This window comes from Callithrix jacchus, chromosome 14 (assembly GCF_049354715.1).
Source record: "Callithrix jacchus isolate 240 chromosome 14, calJac240_pri, whole genome shotgun sequence".
Classification (NCBI taxonomy): Eukaryota; Metazoa; Chordata; class Mammalia; order Primates; family Cebidae; genus Callithrix; species Callithrix jacchus.
This window is the reverse complement of record NC_133515.1, coordinates 86,693,493-86,710,607: the sequence shown is the minus strand read 5'-3', so window position 1 is coordinate 86,710,607 and position 17,115 is coordinate 86,693,493.

The window sequence follows — 17,115 nt, the reverse complement described above, 5'->3', positions numbered from 1 at the left end:
CAGTGAAGATGATGGGCATTATATAGGTTTGCGAGGATGGAGTTTTATGATTATTTTTAAAAGACTTTCAGTTTCCTTGCCACAGGGGAGGATTTGGGCTGGTTTTCTTAGAGGGGACTCAGCACAAGGTGACAGTCACTGTTGAGAAACATTGTTTGCCCTTCCCCATGGCTCCCTTTGGGAGTTACTTTAAGTTTGTAATTAGTGGTAGGTGGGTAACAGCTGCCTACCTGGTACATTCCTGAGTTATGTGTATGTGCAGAACACCTGTGTGTTAATAAGAATCACCTGTCAAACAGTAGATAAATACGTGGATAAATCTCTGCTCGGGGCCTTCAGTCTGGAGAGCTGTCAGCCCCACAGGCTCTCAGGCTGTTGGTCCCCAGGATAGATCCACTCTTGTGCTATCTGGGTGTCGGCCCCTCAATACCTTCAGCCTGCCTGTGTGGGGGTCACCCGGCTGAGCTGGTACTCGGTAAATCACCACTGTGTTTCCAGACCAGGGATTCAAACACCAGGGTTAGTGAGATTTTATCTTTACCCCCCAACAGCCACAGAAGCCAGTGGCGCCTATACCTGAGTGAAGGTCACCTGTATATTTTTAAATACTTCTTGCTGGTTCAGCCTGTCATCGAGCATTGTACCTGCACACAGAGCACAGCCGAGGACTAATTAGTAAATGGCTATAAAACGCTTTGAAGATGAGAAGTACCATATGTGAGAGCACATTATTACTACCTAGTAAATCCTGTCTCCAGCTTACTCAGCCCTTGTAATTTAAGTTGAATCTCTCTCGCTTAGCACCAATGAGGAAAAGGACTCAGATGTGTTTACGGGTAATACTTGGATATGATCAGGCATCTGTGAGGCCCCAAGAAGGAGGGGCAAGGTGTGGGGACACCTACAGCCAAATGATGCTTTTTAAATTTTTATTTATTTTTTAGACAGAGTCTGCCTTTGTCATCCAGGCTGGAGTGTAGTGGCATGATCTCAGCTCACTGCAACCTCCGCCTTCTGGGTTCAAGCGATTCTCCTGCCTCAGCCTCCCTAGTAGCTGGGGTTACAGGTGCATGGCTGTAATCCACCACTGTAATCCACCACACCTGGCTAATTTTTGTATTTTTAGTAGAGATGAGGTTTCACCCCGCTGGCCAAGCTGGTCTTGAACTCTTGACCTTGGGTGATCTGCTCACCTTTACCTCCCAAAGTGCTGGAATTACAGGTGGGAGCCACCACGCCTGGCCTCAAATGATCTATTAAAGCTCATTTTCTTCTGGAGACATGAACTAGAAAAAGTATGAGGTGAGGATGAGAGAGGAAAAGAAAAGGAGGACCTTGATTTGTACCATTTCCCAATTTATATGATGTAAATACTCCGCCTTGAGGACTTCAAGCCACCAGCATGAGATCACTGGACACAGAGTTGGGAGGAGTAGGGAGCGTCATCATGGGAGCCTCTGCTGGGGTGAACCGGCTCCAGTGTCTGTCTTGACTTAATCTGAGTTTTGTTATCCTCATCTGTAAAATGGGAATAAATATCTGCCTCCTGGGGTTATGAGAATCCAATAAGAAAAGTACATAAAGCACCCTGTTCGGTGCTTGGCACACGGTAACATTTGACAAACAGTGGCTATTATTACCACACCAGAAAAAAGATTTTCTGATGTTGACTTTGGCCTTTTTCTAAAAAGTCAGAATGTCCCTGTTAAAAGGTCTTGCCAATGAATGTGGCCTTTGGAAAAGTGACCCTGTCTGGATTACCAGGAAGACAAAATGATGAGTCATCTTGAATTTTAACGGATAAGAGATTCGATGTGTTTGGGGGGGGTTCCCTGCCCCCCACGCTGGTCTTGCTTAAACTCTCTGCAGGACTTCAGGCTCTGGGCAGTGCTGGAGAAGAAACAACCCAGTGACCCGTTTATTCTCCCGGCCCTGCTTTCCCACAGGCGAGGAAATTGGAGCAGCCTGGTTCACTTTTGCCTTTGACTGGGTTTCAGTTCCTGACAGCTCCACACTCTCAGAGTCAAGGCTGACTTGCCGGAGGGAGGACTGCATTTGGTTTGCCCCTTGCTCAGGCCTATAAATAAAAATAGCCCCGAGCCTGCCCCAGGTCATGGGGACCAGCCTGTCCCACAGTTCTTAATGTGAATATTAAAAACGTTATCTAATGGTAATAGGCCATCTAATTCTATTAATAGCATCATAGCTAATTCATCAGTGCTCTAAAAAATGAAAATACAACCTTTGCCTTTTTTAATGCACCTACAGTGCTTTGGTGCAGGGCCAGCAGAGTCCACGTTAGAGACTAAGTAGAAATAGGGCGAACGGCGCACCCATCATCTTGTGTGATCCTCCAAACAGCTAAATGAGATAGGTGTTACTGTCTTCATTTTATAGATAAAAACACTGAGCCTCAGAGATGTGAAATCACTTACCCAAGGACAGGAAGCTGGTATAATTCACTTCTTCACCCATCCTACCTTCTCTCCCTTCCCCTCTTTCTTTCCTTCCCTCGATTCCTCTTTGTTTATTTCACAAGGAAGTGAACCAGGTTCCTCTGTTTCTTTCCACTTCTGTTATCCAGCTTCCCCAAATGAGAGCTTTATTGAGCACCTACTGTATGCAAAGCCCCGTATAAGACACTCACATACTAGCTTTTGCCATTTTCCCAATGAGGTGAGGGGCTTGGAGTAGCTGGGTCTGGCCAGGCCACACAAAGTAGGCATTAAACCCTGGCCAGCGGGGCCCAGGGAATTCTGCGGGGTCACCTGCAAAGAACTAAAAAAGGCTTAGAAGTGGTCTTTGTATATGTGGATGGGTGTGTCTATATGGCTACATACATAGATAGAAATAACTTACTTTTGGGTGGCTGAGCCAGGCCAGCAATCAGTAGGAAAAAATAAATAAATAAACCTGACTTCAAAATGTGTGCCATAGTCTCTGGTCAAAGTCCAAAACACACTTGGTTGAAATAACAGCCTAATATTTGAGGAAAACAAGGTGAAAATAGTTGTTACAATTATTAAGGAAAATTACCAAGGTCTTACCAAAGGCAGCAGGGTCCGTGAACTAGTTCCAGGTTGAATAGGAAACAACTCACTCCAAGAAGCCTTAAGACACGTCTCCCTTCTACACGTTCTTGGATTGACTCGTCACTATTCTCTGATCCCTTTGGAGGAACCACACTTCACAAATCTAAGAGGTTGTGCTTGGGGTCGTGGGTCCTCGTGGCCATAAAAGTAGCCCCACAGGCAACCCAGAGGTGGCCAGAACGAGCCTCCCTGCTCTGGGCCAGCTGCCTCCACAACGCATTGAGGTGAGCCAGCAGAACGGTGTGTGGAGGGCGTGGCACGCACTCACATTCCTCCAGAACAGCTACCTCCCCCTTCTTCAAAGTCCCATGGGGCAGGTCCCTCCACACACATCTCCTCGTTCCAGAGATCTCTTTGAAATGTGCCCTTTGCGTGAGCCTAAGGAGCCACACAAGAAAATCAGTGATCTCACTTTTGCTTCCAAATGGAACTCTGCAGCTCCTGGCGACCTTTGGCTATCTGAGCAGGTGCCACTAGAGCAGTAGGTAGAAGGATGCTGGGTGCCATCTGGAAATAGGGTGGTGGGTGGGTGTTAAAAGTGCCAGCTGCCCTCTCCCTTCTCAAGCACTGTGTGTGACAGTCCAGGCTCTGTTCCAGGTGGTTTCCTCACAGTGCCTTCTCCATCCTCTGACCCTTCAGAGAACTCGGAGAGCCCACCCCTGCAGGCAGCCCAAGGAATGGATCAGGGCAAATCCTGCAGAGGCCAAAACTCATTTGAGTAAGGCGAGGTCTGCCGAATAATAGGGTGGCTTACCTAGGGTCAGCTCAGAAAGGATCAGTGAGGGACATGAGTTCAAGTAGATGTGTGGAAGGACTGGACTTGGGCTCATTTCACAGCCCAGCTGGGGACCGATGTCATGCCCAGGGACAGGAGGTATGGGGCAAGGGTCAGCCTCACACTGCCAGGTCGCCCCAGTGGAGACGCCACAAGGCTCATTCCCTTACCACGCACATGCGCAGGCACACACACCCATGTGCACACACTCACCCACAACCAGGGCTTCAGATGAGCTGATCCCCCACTATCCCACCCAGCGCCGGCTCCTGGGACTCCAGCCCACACCAGGTGGGAGGAGGAGGACTCATCCCGACTCCACACCAGTGGCTCTCGGCCTGCGTGGGCTGCAGATTTCACAACCCAGACGGCTGCCTCTGCCTGCCTCTCCCACCTTGCTGCCCGCACCAACACCCAGGTGGACCCCTGAGGCACCGCCCCTTCCTCAATGGCTCCTGCCCAAGCTACCCAGGCCCAGTGGCCCCTCAGCCTCACCCACCCCAACTGCCAGCAGTCAGCAGTCAGCAATCAGCAGCCAGCAGCCACCAGGGCTCCATCTCTTCACAGAACTAACTCCAGCCTGGAGCCCTGCTCAGCAAAACCAACCCCTCGCAAGGCTGATGGGCTTGCTGGCTGAGCTGAGCCCCATGGGCCCTGGAACCAGCTGGCCCCAGTCCAGTCCTGGCTCTACCACTTACTGGGTGCGTGAACTTGAACAAACCTGTTGATCTCAGTTTCCTCCTCTGCAAAATGGGACTTCACCACGTGGTACTGGCAGGACTTGGTGATGAGGGCACTGAGTCAGAAGCATTGCAATGCTGCACCAGTGCCTGGCACTCAGTGGGTGCTCAGAAAAGCCTGTCTTTATTATTGTTGCCTTTTGGGTTTGGCACGAGTCGCTCCTTGTCCCTCTCCTCACTCCTTCCTTTCCATCCCTTATCCCTGTCTTTAAGTGTCACTGACTGAAATGAACAAAATCTTATTTGGCCTCTCCCATGCTACAATCAGTCCTCCTGCCTGAGCCTCGCCCGCCTGGAGTGTGTGAGCCCTGCTGCCAGCTGTCCACCTCTATGAACTCCCAGGCCCCTGCCCAGGCTGTCCGCCTGCCGCCTCCCTGCTCCTCTCCTCCCAGGGCACCCCAGTGAGCCTGTGCTGAGCAGCACCTGGGGCCACTCCCTCATCACTTCTGTCAAGCTCCTAGGTTCCCTTGTTTCCAGAGGTTTTGCTCCTTAAGTTCCTTTTTGAATTTATTTATTTATTTTTGAGACCAGGTCTCACTCTGTCACCCAGGCTGGAGTGCCGTGGCGCAATCTCAGTTCACTGCAGCCTCCACCTCCTGAGCTCAAGCGATCCTCCCACCTCAACCTCCCAAGTAACTGGTAGTATAGGTGCACGCCACCGGGCTTGGCTAATTTTTGTAGAGACGGGGGTCTTGCCATGTTACCCAGGCTGGCCTGATAGTCCCTGGCTCATGAGATTCTCCCACCTCAGCCTCCCAAAGTGCTAGGATTACAGGCATGAGCCACATATAACCATGTAACTCGGCCAAGTTATATTTATTAAGTAATCATTTATTGCCCCCCCTTAACCAATAACTAATATGCTTGCCTTCTAAGGGCTCCAGTGAGCACTACGGACCAATTCCCCCACGGAGTGGGCACATCTTCTGTCAAATCTAGAACTCAGGATTAGCCAGGGGGTTCGCCTCGCTGGAAAACATGCAGGAAACATTAGACTTCTTTCCTTGACTGCCAGGCATGGTGGCATCGTAGATCTGCTGCAGGCCAGCGCCTAGGCTGGGGGCTGTTCATGAGCTATCTGGAGAATCAGGATAACACACAGTGTGACCATACACAGCTGTCGGCTGAAAGACCAGACGCTCCCTCTCCAGCACCCCTCTGTCCCCTGGAGCAGTGCCCACTCGCTCACATGCGAGTCACCCTGGCAGGCAGCCCAGAACCAGAAGCAGGGTTTCCAGGGCTGGAGAGGGTATTGTCTTCTGTGGTCCAGAGGCTCTGAGGAGTGTCCCACACCCATGGAAGGGTGACCAGGCCCTCAGAGGCTGCAGGAAGAGGTGTCGGGTCATCCTGGAGCCTAAAGGCCTTGACCAAGATGGGCCTCGTGTGACCAGGACACAGGTGAGCCCACAAGTCTGGGCTCTGACAGGTCATGACCGGCAAAGCATTGACGTAAAGTGGAACAGAAAAGCTGCTCTGGGCAGAGAGCCATTCGTCCCTTCCACACACAGTGACAGCCCTTTCTGTGTGTCAGCAGTGGGAGCTCTTCTGGGAGCAACATCTTATTTATACACTTGACAGACATCTGTCGAGCGACCTCTCTGTTCCCGGCACTGGGACTGTGTGGATAAGCCCAGCCCTGCACCTGAAAGGCTGAGACGCTGGGGCTGGTGCACACCCCTGCCACTGATGGGAGAGGCTGGCATAAGCCACCTGATAGAGCTCCAGATTTGCACTGCTTGCTTTCAGCTGAAACAAATCTTGGAGGGCATCCTGGAGGAGGGGCCAGCTGGGCATGATTTTAGCCTCTAGGGCCCTTCGCTTCATTGTGGTGGTTCGGCTTCAGGTGAACTCTCCCACAGGGCCAAGGTGCACACAAGGTCTGGTTCTCATGCAGGCAGTCGTGTGGAGCAGCTACTCTGTGCCACCAAGATGCAGAGTTCTTTTTTTTTTTAGATGGAGTCTTGTTCTGTCACCCAGGCTGGAGTACAGTGGCACAATCTCGGCTCACTCCAACTCTGCCTCCCAGGTTCAAGCAATTCTCCTGTCTCAGCCTCCCAAGTATCTGGGACTACAGGTACGTGCCACCGCCATGCCTGGCTAATTTTTTGTATTTTTAGTAGAGACGGGGTTTTACCATGTTAGCCAGGCTGGTCTTGATCTCCCAACCTCATGATCTGCCCGCCTCGGCCTCCCAAAGTGCTGGCATTACAGGCATGAGCCACCATGCCTGGCCTTTGGAGTTCTAAGTATAGCAGTCAAAACAGCACCACAACCCCTGCCCTCACAGGGTTTCCATTCCCATCAGGGGAGAGGGAGTATGAACAAGATGCTCAGAGGGACAGTTAGAGGCCAAACAGGGAAGAGAAAGCAGGGAGGTGTGGGAGTGCATTTTCAGCCAGGGAGGCAGGGCTGGGCTGGCTGAGGAGGCAGGTGAAAGCAGCAGCCCCCAGCTCTCCTCTCTGAGCCGGCCCCAGGCCCCAGCCCCAGGGGCATCGCCTTGGATCCCTCCGGAACCTGCCCAGCGGAGCTTGTCCCTGTATCCAGAAGGTCTGAGGTGACAGGCAAGGAGCAGTGGGGTGAGGGAGATCAGTGTGAGCTCAGTCCTGGCTGGCTGTTCCTGACCGCACTGATGGTGGCTTCCCTGACCCAGGCCTCCTCAACTGTAAAATGCCGAGCCTGTTTCACAGGCTGATGCTAAGAACAAGCCAGATATAGTGAGGGGAGGCTCTTCGGATGGTAAAAGGTCATGGCCACATGAAAACGTAAGCAGATTGCCATAGCCACCACCTAATGAACAGTCCCAGCTGCTGCCAGGTCAGGTTGGGGGCCTGGTGGAGGTGCCCTGAGGAGGTGGTGAAAATACCACGAACTGCAAAGGAAACGGGTGTGACGCCCATCCTGCCTGCCCTCCCCGGCCTCAGCCAGCCCCCGGGACCTGCCCTGGCACCACCTGCAGGGCAGAGGGGAGAGCAGGGAGGCAGTGCCCCCATGGCAGGCCACCTCCCCCTCCCACTCAGCCCCAGAGGACCCAGAGGGGGTGAACAGGGCCCCCTCAGTGCCTAATAAGGGCCAGCCATGTCCTGCCCAAAAGCCCTGCTGCCTGGGACCCAGGTCAACAGAGGTGAGTGTGACCTGGAAGGTGGGCTCCTAGGCAGGCTTCCAACCCACCCATGCCACTCCCAGCAAAACGGCTAACACTAGAGTCTTTTCCTTTTTTTTGAGATGGAGTCTCACTCTATTGCCCAGGCTAGAGAGCAGTGGTGCAATCTCGGCTCACTGCAACCTCCGCCTCCCAGGTTCAAGCAATTCTCCCACCTCAGCCTCCCAACTAGCTGGGATTACAGGTGCATGCCACCACGCTTGGCTAATTTTTTTGTATTTTAATAGAGACAGGGTTTCACCATGTTGGCCAGGCTGGTCTGGAACTCCTGACCTCGGGTGATTCACCCGCCTCGGCCTCCCAAAGTGCTGGGATTACAGGCGTGAGCCACTGCGGCCGGCCTTTCCTGTTAAGAAAGAGGCAAACAGAAACGACTCAGGCTCCCTCCTCCAGACAGAACACGCTCAGCGTGTGAGTATTTAACAGCGTTCAACGAATATTTTGTACCTGTTTATCCTGAGGCAGGAAATGATATCCCAGCTGAGGTGTTTCCTTCCAGTCTTTTTCCTATTCATTTTTAACATGCTTAAAAACAATGGAAAACAATTGTGGATCCTGTTTTGTTTTTCTCTTAACCCTGTTTCCCAAGTGTTTACCATCTTGCCATCTTTGGCGAACCCATCTCATATCTCTCCATAGTTCACTTACCCCTTTCCCTTATCTTTTGGCATTTGAATTATTTCTTGATTTTCCCTATTGTAAATCTATCCTATCAATAAGCAACAGGGAGAAACGAACGGGGTGGTGGCATCAGATCATGCCTCAGAGACTGAAGAGCTGGGGAAAGAAGCTCTGGAATATTTTGTTCTGGAATATGCTGGAATATTCTGGCAGGGCAGTGGAGGAAGAGCTGAGGTGGGTGCCTTCCGTGAGACAGCAAGAAGCGTGTTGAGCCTCCGGGCTGAGCCTAGGGCAGGAGGGAGAAGAAGGGAGGCCATAGTTGAAAGTGTTGGCTTCTGAAGGCCTTCCACCTAAGCTGAAGTGACCCAGCTGCTGCAGGAGGACATAGCAGGGGAGGGACAGGGCAAGACTGTCCATGGGCGTCCCCGTCCCCATGTCCAGCCCACCTTTCTTGTTTATGCCATAAGCTGTGGACATAGCAGAGGTGACTGTCCTCTGTCCATGCCAAGGATAGACCCCTAGGCAGGCCTTGAGGTGGACTCACCAGCCTCCAAAGTCGTGCCCACCCTCTGGGTCACCTCAGACAGTCCAGACAGCCCCCAGAGGGAGGGACATGTTTTCCTGAGTAGCTCAGACAGGGGGCAGCTCCAGGCCACCAGACTCTCCCAAGGCTGATCCCAACACCCATGCTGGGCTTCCTCCCCCTCCCCCCCACTCCTCTTCCTCCTCTTCCTCCTCCTCCTGGCTCAGAGCCGCCCTGGCTGCCTGATGGGCTGTCGGGAGCTGCGGGGGGAGGCTTTGTGTTTAGGGTGTCTTTTCTTCTAGGGACTCAAAGCACTTTATAAGCATTCATTCCCTTCATCCACCTCAGCTGTTGTCCTGTTTGCTCTTTATATTTTATTATGAGCTGAGGTGTTGTGTTTAATCCTCAGGCACCCAGCAAGGGGGAATTCCCCAAGCCAGACGCGGCAGAGGCAGAGGACACAATCCCCAGCAGCTCCTGGGACCCGTGGGCCGGGTCCTCCCCAGGCTTCTGCCCAGCTCCTCTTCTCCCGTCCCTGCCTCTGGCCAGGTATTTGCTCTCAGCATCCTCGGCGGGTGGCAGGGAAGGTATCCCTGGGAGGCCACCGTGGAGTTGTGGACCCAGAGGCAGTGAGGTATGCAGGGGAGAGCGCGAAACAGGAAGGCAGGGGGCCTGGGCTCCCCCATGCACTGCTGTGTGACCCCGAGCAGCTCACTTTAGTCCTGGTTTTACTAAAACATAGGACAGCGGGGATGAGACTTCTTAATATCTCATCCCAGCCTGTGGAGGTGCTTTGTAAACGCTAAAGCTCTGTGCTAATGTTCAGCGCACTATATGCTCTCCACAGGATGAGGAGTGGATAAGATGAGATGACCCCATGGGGACAGCCAGCCCAGACTTCTCACTCTGACTCCGATTCTCAGATGAAACAAGCTCATTCCCTCCTCCCCCACATCCCTGAGACTGCACCCCTCCACCCAAGTGACCAGAGTGGAGGGCAGGGGAGGGAGATGAGCCGGAAGTCATGGCTCAGGGAGCCACAGATGTCCTGACCTGAGGAGCTCCTTCTAGAACCGTGTGATGGGCCAGCTGTGTTACCCGTGACCGCTCAGATGCAGGCGGGCCTTCAGAGTGTCCACAGGGGCGAGGGTGATGTCAGCCCACCAGGGCCCATCGGCCTGCAGGGCCACCCCGTTAGGCTGTGTGGTTTGCCAGCGCGTGGTACTGCCGGCCTAGAGCAAGGGATGCCTTTTGCTGCACTCAAGGTTTCCATATACGGGGCCACGCCTTACCCAGCAGGTGCTGAGCCTGCAGGGAGGAGCCGCCCTCTCTCCCCCTCTCCCCAGCAGGCTTACCCTGCCCCTTCTAGCAAGAGGGTCCACCCTTTTTTCCTAAACACATAATTATAATAACAATATAGTCCCCAATCCCTTGTCCACAATTCCAAACTCCCAAAGCTCTGAAAATCCAAAGGCTTTTTCATACCTTATTTAGCAAAACCTGGCCTAATCTAAGTCCTGATTTTTCTCACTTTGAGTAAAGATTCATGTTTCAATGAGGAAATAGTCGTGTTGCTCCTGATCTCACCGGGTCATGCATGATGTTAGAATTTGCATATTAGCATTTTAAAACTCCAGAAGCACAGACATTCTGAAATACATCCCAGCGTGGGTTTCCACTAAGAAATAGATCTGTAATAACCAGCACTGAGGATATAGGCTTCGCCACATCCCGACACCGTGCTCTGCGCTCACAGGCACCAGCTCATGTAATCCCAACAACTCAACTCATTTCCTGTGTAGATGAAGACCCTGTGACCAGGGAGGTTAAGTAACCTTGCCACAGTTACATAGTTAACTCAGCGGTGGTACCAGATTTGAACGCCAGCAGTTTGTCTCCCTGCTACTAACCCTGTACAGATGAGGAAACTGAGGCCCAGAAAGAAGAAACTTGCTGCAGATTGTCTGATGGGTGAGGGTTGGTGCTGGGCGGGAGTCCTTGAGTCCCAAGCCCTGCCTCCTGTCTGTTGGGAGCCAGTTGGGGGTGGCGAGGCCACCTGCAGCATCCCAGGAACTCACAAGCCTCCTCAGGCTGTTTGTCCAGCCCATCCGGGAGGAGCTTGAAATAGAAGAAGTTCCCATGGAAAAGTTTGAAGACTTCACTGGATTGAAACCATATGACCCTGTGCAAACAGACCCCACCAGCAGGCGCAGGGTCTGGGCGTGAGCTGTGCTCCGTATGGCTATTCCCAGCCAGCCCCAGGGAGGGAAACTTCCCTGGGGGTGCAGAGAGGCCAGCGGAGAATAAAGCCCCTGGGGACGGGGGACACCAGAGGGGCAGGGCTTTGCTGTTGGGAAGGGGTGGGAGACATCTTCCCCAAGCCAGAGAAATGTCCCCAACACTTTCACTGGTTCCATCTGTTTCCCACCTTCTGAAGATGGACAGAGAACTTTGAGAGAGCATTCACCCAGTCTCCCAACCTGCCAGTCATTTCTCTGTCCCCCTCTTATTCTCTCCTTTATTTGCACACCACAGTCATACAGTAAACATGCAGCACCTCCTTGACGCGGAGGGCTATGTGTGAACCACCAGGGACACAAGGACACAGCCAACACTGTCCTGCCCTTTGGAAATTCCCAGACACACTGAGCAGTGGTCACAGCAGGATGGCGGGGTGGAGCAGGGTGGGGGCAGTCTGGGGACACCCAAACAAGCCTGGCCGATCAGGGGGAGCTGCACAGACAAGGTTTGAGCAGGACCCAGAAGGGAGGGAGAAGAAGGTGTATTCTGGGCCAGCGGCCAGTTCTGGTCACCCCAGCTGGCTGGCACACAGGTGCATGGAGAAGGGGGGGAGGGAGGTGCCGCCCCCTCAGAGGGCTCATCACCCCATAGAGTTTCTCTTGGGAAGGCTGGGGAGGCAGGAGAAGATTTTCTGTCTTTCTGAACATAAAATCTATTCCTACAGTGCTCAGCCCTGTGCCAGAGGCACGCCTAGAATCAAGTCCCTGCTGCTCCTAGAAGAATGAGACCACCAGGGAAGTGGGAACCTGAACTGGGTTTGTTTTTTTTGTGGGGGAGGGATGGGGCAGAGTCTCACTCTGTCACCCAGACTGGAGTCCAGCGGCCCGACCTCAGCTCACTGCAACCTCTGCCTCCTGGGTTCAAGAGATTCTCCTGCCTCAGCCTCCAGAGTAGCTGGGACTACAGGCTCGTGCCACTACTGCCTGGCTAATTTTTGTATTTTTAGTAGAGATAGGGTTTCACCATGTTAGCTAGGTTGGTCTTGAACTCCTGACCTCAAATGATCCACCCACCTCAGCCTCCTAAAGTGCTGGGATTGTAGGTGTGAGCCACTGTGCCTGGAAGTTCTATATGATACTAAGAAATTGGTGTACCATGGAATACTATGTAGCCATAAAAAAGAATGAAATCATGTCCTTTGTAGCAATATAGATAGAGCTAGAGGCCATAATCCCAAGCAACCTAATGCAAGAACAGAAAACCAAATACCATATGTTCTCACTTATAAGTGGGAGCTAAATATTGAATGCATGTGGGAATAGACACTGGGGATCACGGGGAGGGGAAGAGAGGGAGGGGTATGTGGGCTGGAAAACCACCTATGGGGTGGTATGCTTATGGTCTGGGTGACAGGATCGCTGGGACCCCAAGCCTCAGTGGCATGCAATTTGCCCATATAACAAATCTGCAGGTGTACCCTTTAATCTCTAATAAAAGTTTATTTTTTTTTTTTTTGAGATGGAGTTTGCTCTGTCGCCCAGGCTGGACTGCAGTAGCATGATCTCAGCTCACCGCAACCTCTACCTCCTGGGTTCAAGTGATTCTCCTGCCTCAGCCTCCTCAGTAGCTGAGATTACAGGTGTGTACCACTACGCCTGGCTAATTTTTCTTTTTCTTTAGTAGAAGTGGGGTTTGTTATGTTGGCCAGGCTGGTCTTGAACTCCTGACCTCAAGTGATCCACACCCCCTCAGCCTCCCAAAGTACTGGGATTACAGATGTGAGCCACCACGCCTGGCCAAAAGTTGAAATTTTTTAAAAAAGAAATTGTTAACTTTATTAACAATTGCTAAGACTTGGTGTTACAGTTATGTTTAAAAAAAAATCCCTCATTCTGCGGGACATAAAAACTAAAGTATTTATGGATAAAATAATATAGTGTCTGGCACTGTTATAAAATACCAATTTTTTTTTTTAAGTGGGCTAAGAAGTAAAGAAGGACCGGGGGTGGTGGCTCACACCTGTAATCCCAGCATTTGGGAGGCCGAGGCAGGAGGATTGCTTGGGTCCAGGAATTTAAGACCAGGCTGGGCAACATATGGAGACCCCATTTCTACAAGAAATAAAAAAATTAGCCAAGCATGATGGCACGCATCCTTAGTCCCAGTTACTCTGGAGGCTGAAGTGGGAGGATCGCTTGAGCTTAGAAGCTCAAGGTTGAAGTGAGCCATGATCATGCCACTGCACTCCAGCCTAGGCAACAGAGTGAGATTCTGTCTCAAAAATTAAAAAAAGAAATAAGGTAAGATGGTGATGAGCCTTGAAGCTGAGCACTGGGCTCACAGGGCCATGATAGTCCCTTCCTCTTGTGTGTGTTTCACGTTTTCATGATTTTAGTTACAAGTGGAGACAGGAATGCATGAGTTTCCAGAGCACCAACCCTGAGGGCAGCTGGAGCAGGGCAGATGAGCCCTCACTTGTTCCTGCCTTGAAAGTTGATGGGGTCAGGGATCCCTTGGAAGTTGGGCCCAGGGGGCATCAGCATGTGACAAGTCGCTCAGCAGATCGGGAGTCTCAGGTCTCCAGCTCAGGTCATGGCACCCCAGGTTGTCCAAGAGAGAACTTCCCACTGTCTAATCCTCACATCCAGTCACTAGTCCTGTTTATTCTAGCTCTAGAATCTCCCTCAGATCCGCCTCCCATGCCCCATCCCCTCTGCTCACACCCTCTCCTTCAAGCTGACATCATCTTTTGCCCTTCCCACTCCAGTAGCCCTGGCTGGATGCCAGGCCACGCTTTGTCCCCATCATTTCTCCCTGCACTGCCCACTCCGCTCTAGTCCATCCCATGCCCTCATTTACAGGCACGAAAACTTAAAAACGGACACTTAGCCGGCTGCGAGCTTGGTGCTCGGGAGGCTGATGAGGGGCACAGACCAGGCCCCCTTCTCGGACTCCCAGGTTGGGACATGGATGCAGAGAGCCGTGTCTAGGGATGAATCCACCTGGGCAACTGGCCCTCCAAGAACAGAGCTTAAGCTGCCATCCTGCCTGGATGTGGCAGACGTGGCTGGCTGGCTTCCAGAAAGGTCAGGCTGGGTGTTGACGGCTGACCTCACCGTCCTCCCCAACTGGAGAGGTTACTGTGGCCACAGCTGCTGCTGTAGATAAGGTTGCCTGGGGACTGCAGTAGCCCCATCTCTGGCTCCTGTGTCACCCAAGCTTAGCCTGTGAGTGGGCCCAGAGCAGGCCTCACCCAGCCCACTGAGGATGGCAATGGTGTCCTGGGGGCTTCGCGTCTTCTAGGGTTCCAGAGCTGGGGATGGAACTGGGCCCTGGACGGCCGGATGGCAGGGAATGATGCCACCCATCCCCACCCAGAGCATCCCAAATTAATGAGCACAACAGAGGGAGAGCAAGGGGAACAGTAATGCACTGAGGCGGCAGCTGACCCGAGTGCTGATTGGAGACGCATCCCTGTTGCTCCGTTCCAGCTCCGTGCCGATGCTTGATGAAGAAAACGGTTTTTCGGTGGCTCCCAGAAGTCACACACAGCCTGGGCAGGCCCCACAGAGCAGCAGAGGCACAGAGACTTGACTTTCCCAGGCCCCTCCCACCCAGAGCAGGGCCCACAAGGCAGCCTCTCAGTCACGAATCAGCCTGTGAGGCTGGCTCTGCGCCTAGGCCTCCTGCCAGGGGCGTGAGGAAAGGAGCGCTGGGTTCAGACACTGTCCCTGCCGCCTCTGGCTCAGGGCTCACTGCCTGTGGTCCTGCCTCTTCCCACCTCCAAGTCACCTTGGGCCTGGCAGTCCAGTTTAGGGGCCAGTCCTGCCTCCACACTGGGGCACCGAGCAGCCACCTCACTGACACTGAGCTCCTGAGGATGGAGGCACAGAGGACAGGCTGCTGAGAGGAGAGGATGGCTGGGGACTGGGGGCAGAGGGAGCTGCCCAGGGCCCTGAGCAGGCAGCTGTGGCCACCTACGAGTGACTCCTGGTGTCGACTGATGACTTGGGGATAGAGTCTGGGGTCTGGAAGCCTGCAGCCAGAACAGCCTGTGCAGGAACGGTCCGGCCAAGCTCTGGGAGCCCAGGCCAAGGGCAGAGCCGCCCTGCCTGGTTCCCTCCCAGGCTCTCACAGAGACCACCCACGTGGGACCTATCAGCTGGGATCATTCTCCAGCCCTCCAGCTCAGCCCACAAACCCACTGGCTCCGAGCTGCCCAGGCCTTCCTCCCTGGAACGGCTAAGCCCCAACAGCTGAGCCTGGCAGGCATCTGGGCCACAGGGAGAGATAGGGGAAAGTGGCTTCAAGTGAGGCCCTGGACTGGCCTTTGACCCTGAGCACACAGGCTTCTGAGGGGGACCCAGGCCTGAACAGCAGGGAGAGAGGGTGATTACCGGACTGTCACCTAGCACTAGCTTTGCTCTGGTCTGGCTTTGATCTCGCTCCCCAGGCCCTGGGCTCTGGCCCCATAGAAGGGTTTGCTGCCCTCACACAGGCACCATAACTCCTTCCCATAAAACTGGGCTCAGGCCGGTCCATCTCTTGGGAGTGTCCCTGCCTCCCCCTGCCAGTCTAGTTCCTGCCTGCCCTCGAGATTCAGGCCCTTCGCGGGGCCCTGGCTCCTAGCATCCCATGCTCGGCACATGTACAGCACATCTTTGTGGAATGTGGATCCTTCTGCCTCAGGCCTGAGGCCTGGTGCACACTGTAGACTACAGGTCCTACAGCCTGACTGTCCCAGAGGCCACTCCCAGCTCTACTTCCTAGCTGCATGATCTTGGGCAGGAAACCGAAGCTCAGCCGCTCATCTATAGAAAGGGAAAAATCATAGCCACTTTTTGGGTTGTTTTTGTTTGTTTTAAGACAGAATCTCACTCTGTTGCCCAGGCTGGAGTGCAGCGGCATGATCTCGGCTCACTGCAACTTCCACCTCCCAGGTTCAAGCGATTCTGCTTCAGCTGGGACCATAGGCTTGTGCCAACAGGCGTGGCTAATTTTCTATATTTTAGTAGAGACGGGTTTCACCATGTTGGCCAGGATAGTCTCGAACTCCTGACCTCATGATCTGCCTGCATTGGCCTCTCAAAGTGCTGGGATTACAGGCATGAGCCACGCATCTGGCCTTTTTTTTTTGAGATGGAGTTTTGCTGTTGTCACCCAGGCTGGAGTGCAATGGTACGATCTGAGCACACTGCAACCTCCGCTGCGCAGGTTCAAGTGATTCTCCCATCTCAGCTTCACAGGTAGTTGGGATTATAGGCACCCACCACCACACACAGCTCATTTTTGTATTTTTAGTAGAGATGGGGGACGGGGTTTCACCATGTTGGCCAGGCTGGTTTCCATCTGACCTCAAGTGATCCACCTGCCTTGGTCTCCGAAACTGTTTTTTAACAAGGATTAAATGAGACATCCATGGGACCTGCTTAGGCTGGGGCTCAGGATGTGTAGTGATTACTCCGCCCCGTGGTGATGGTGGCAGTGGTCATTGTTCCTATCGTGATCCCTGAAAACAGCATTGGTTTCTTGAAGACAGGAACATGTCTTCTGTCTCAGTCTTCTCTGCCCTCCCCCCCACTCCTACTTCCCCCCAGTGCCCTGCGGAGGGAGCCTGCCGGGCAGGGCTAGGGAGCCCATGACAGCTGGTGCAGGTAGAAGGAAAGGGGACCCCCACCCCAGGGAAGGCAGAAGTGTCAGCACTTTCCCCAGCAGTGGCCGCATCTGAACAGAGATGACTCTGTGTTGCTGTGGCCACTCCAGACCCCAGACCGATTCCTGACATCCAAGCTCCCGAGGGAGCCGGGCACATCAGCCGCTGCAGAGAGGAGGCACAGCCCTGTCAGGGCCCCACGTTGTCGTGGGTCCAGCTGTCCCCAGGAGGGAAACTGTCTTGTGAGCCTGGTCACTTCTGGTTCCTTCTTGGTGGAAAGGTAGCATCTCACTTCTTTTCTGGGAGACAA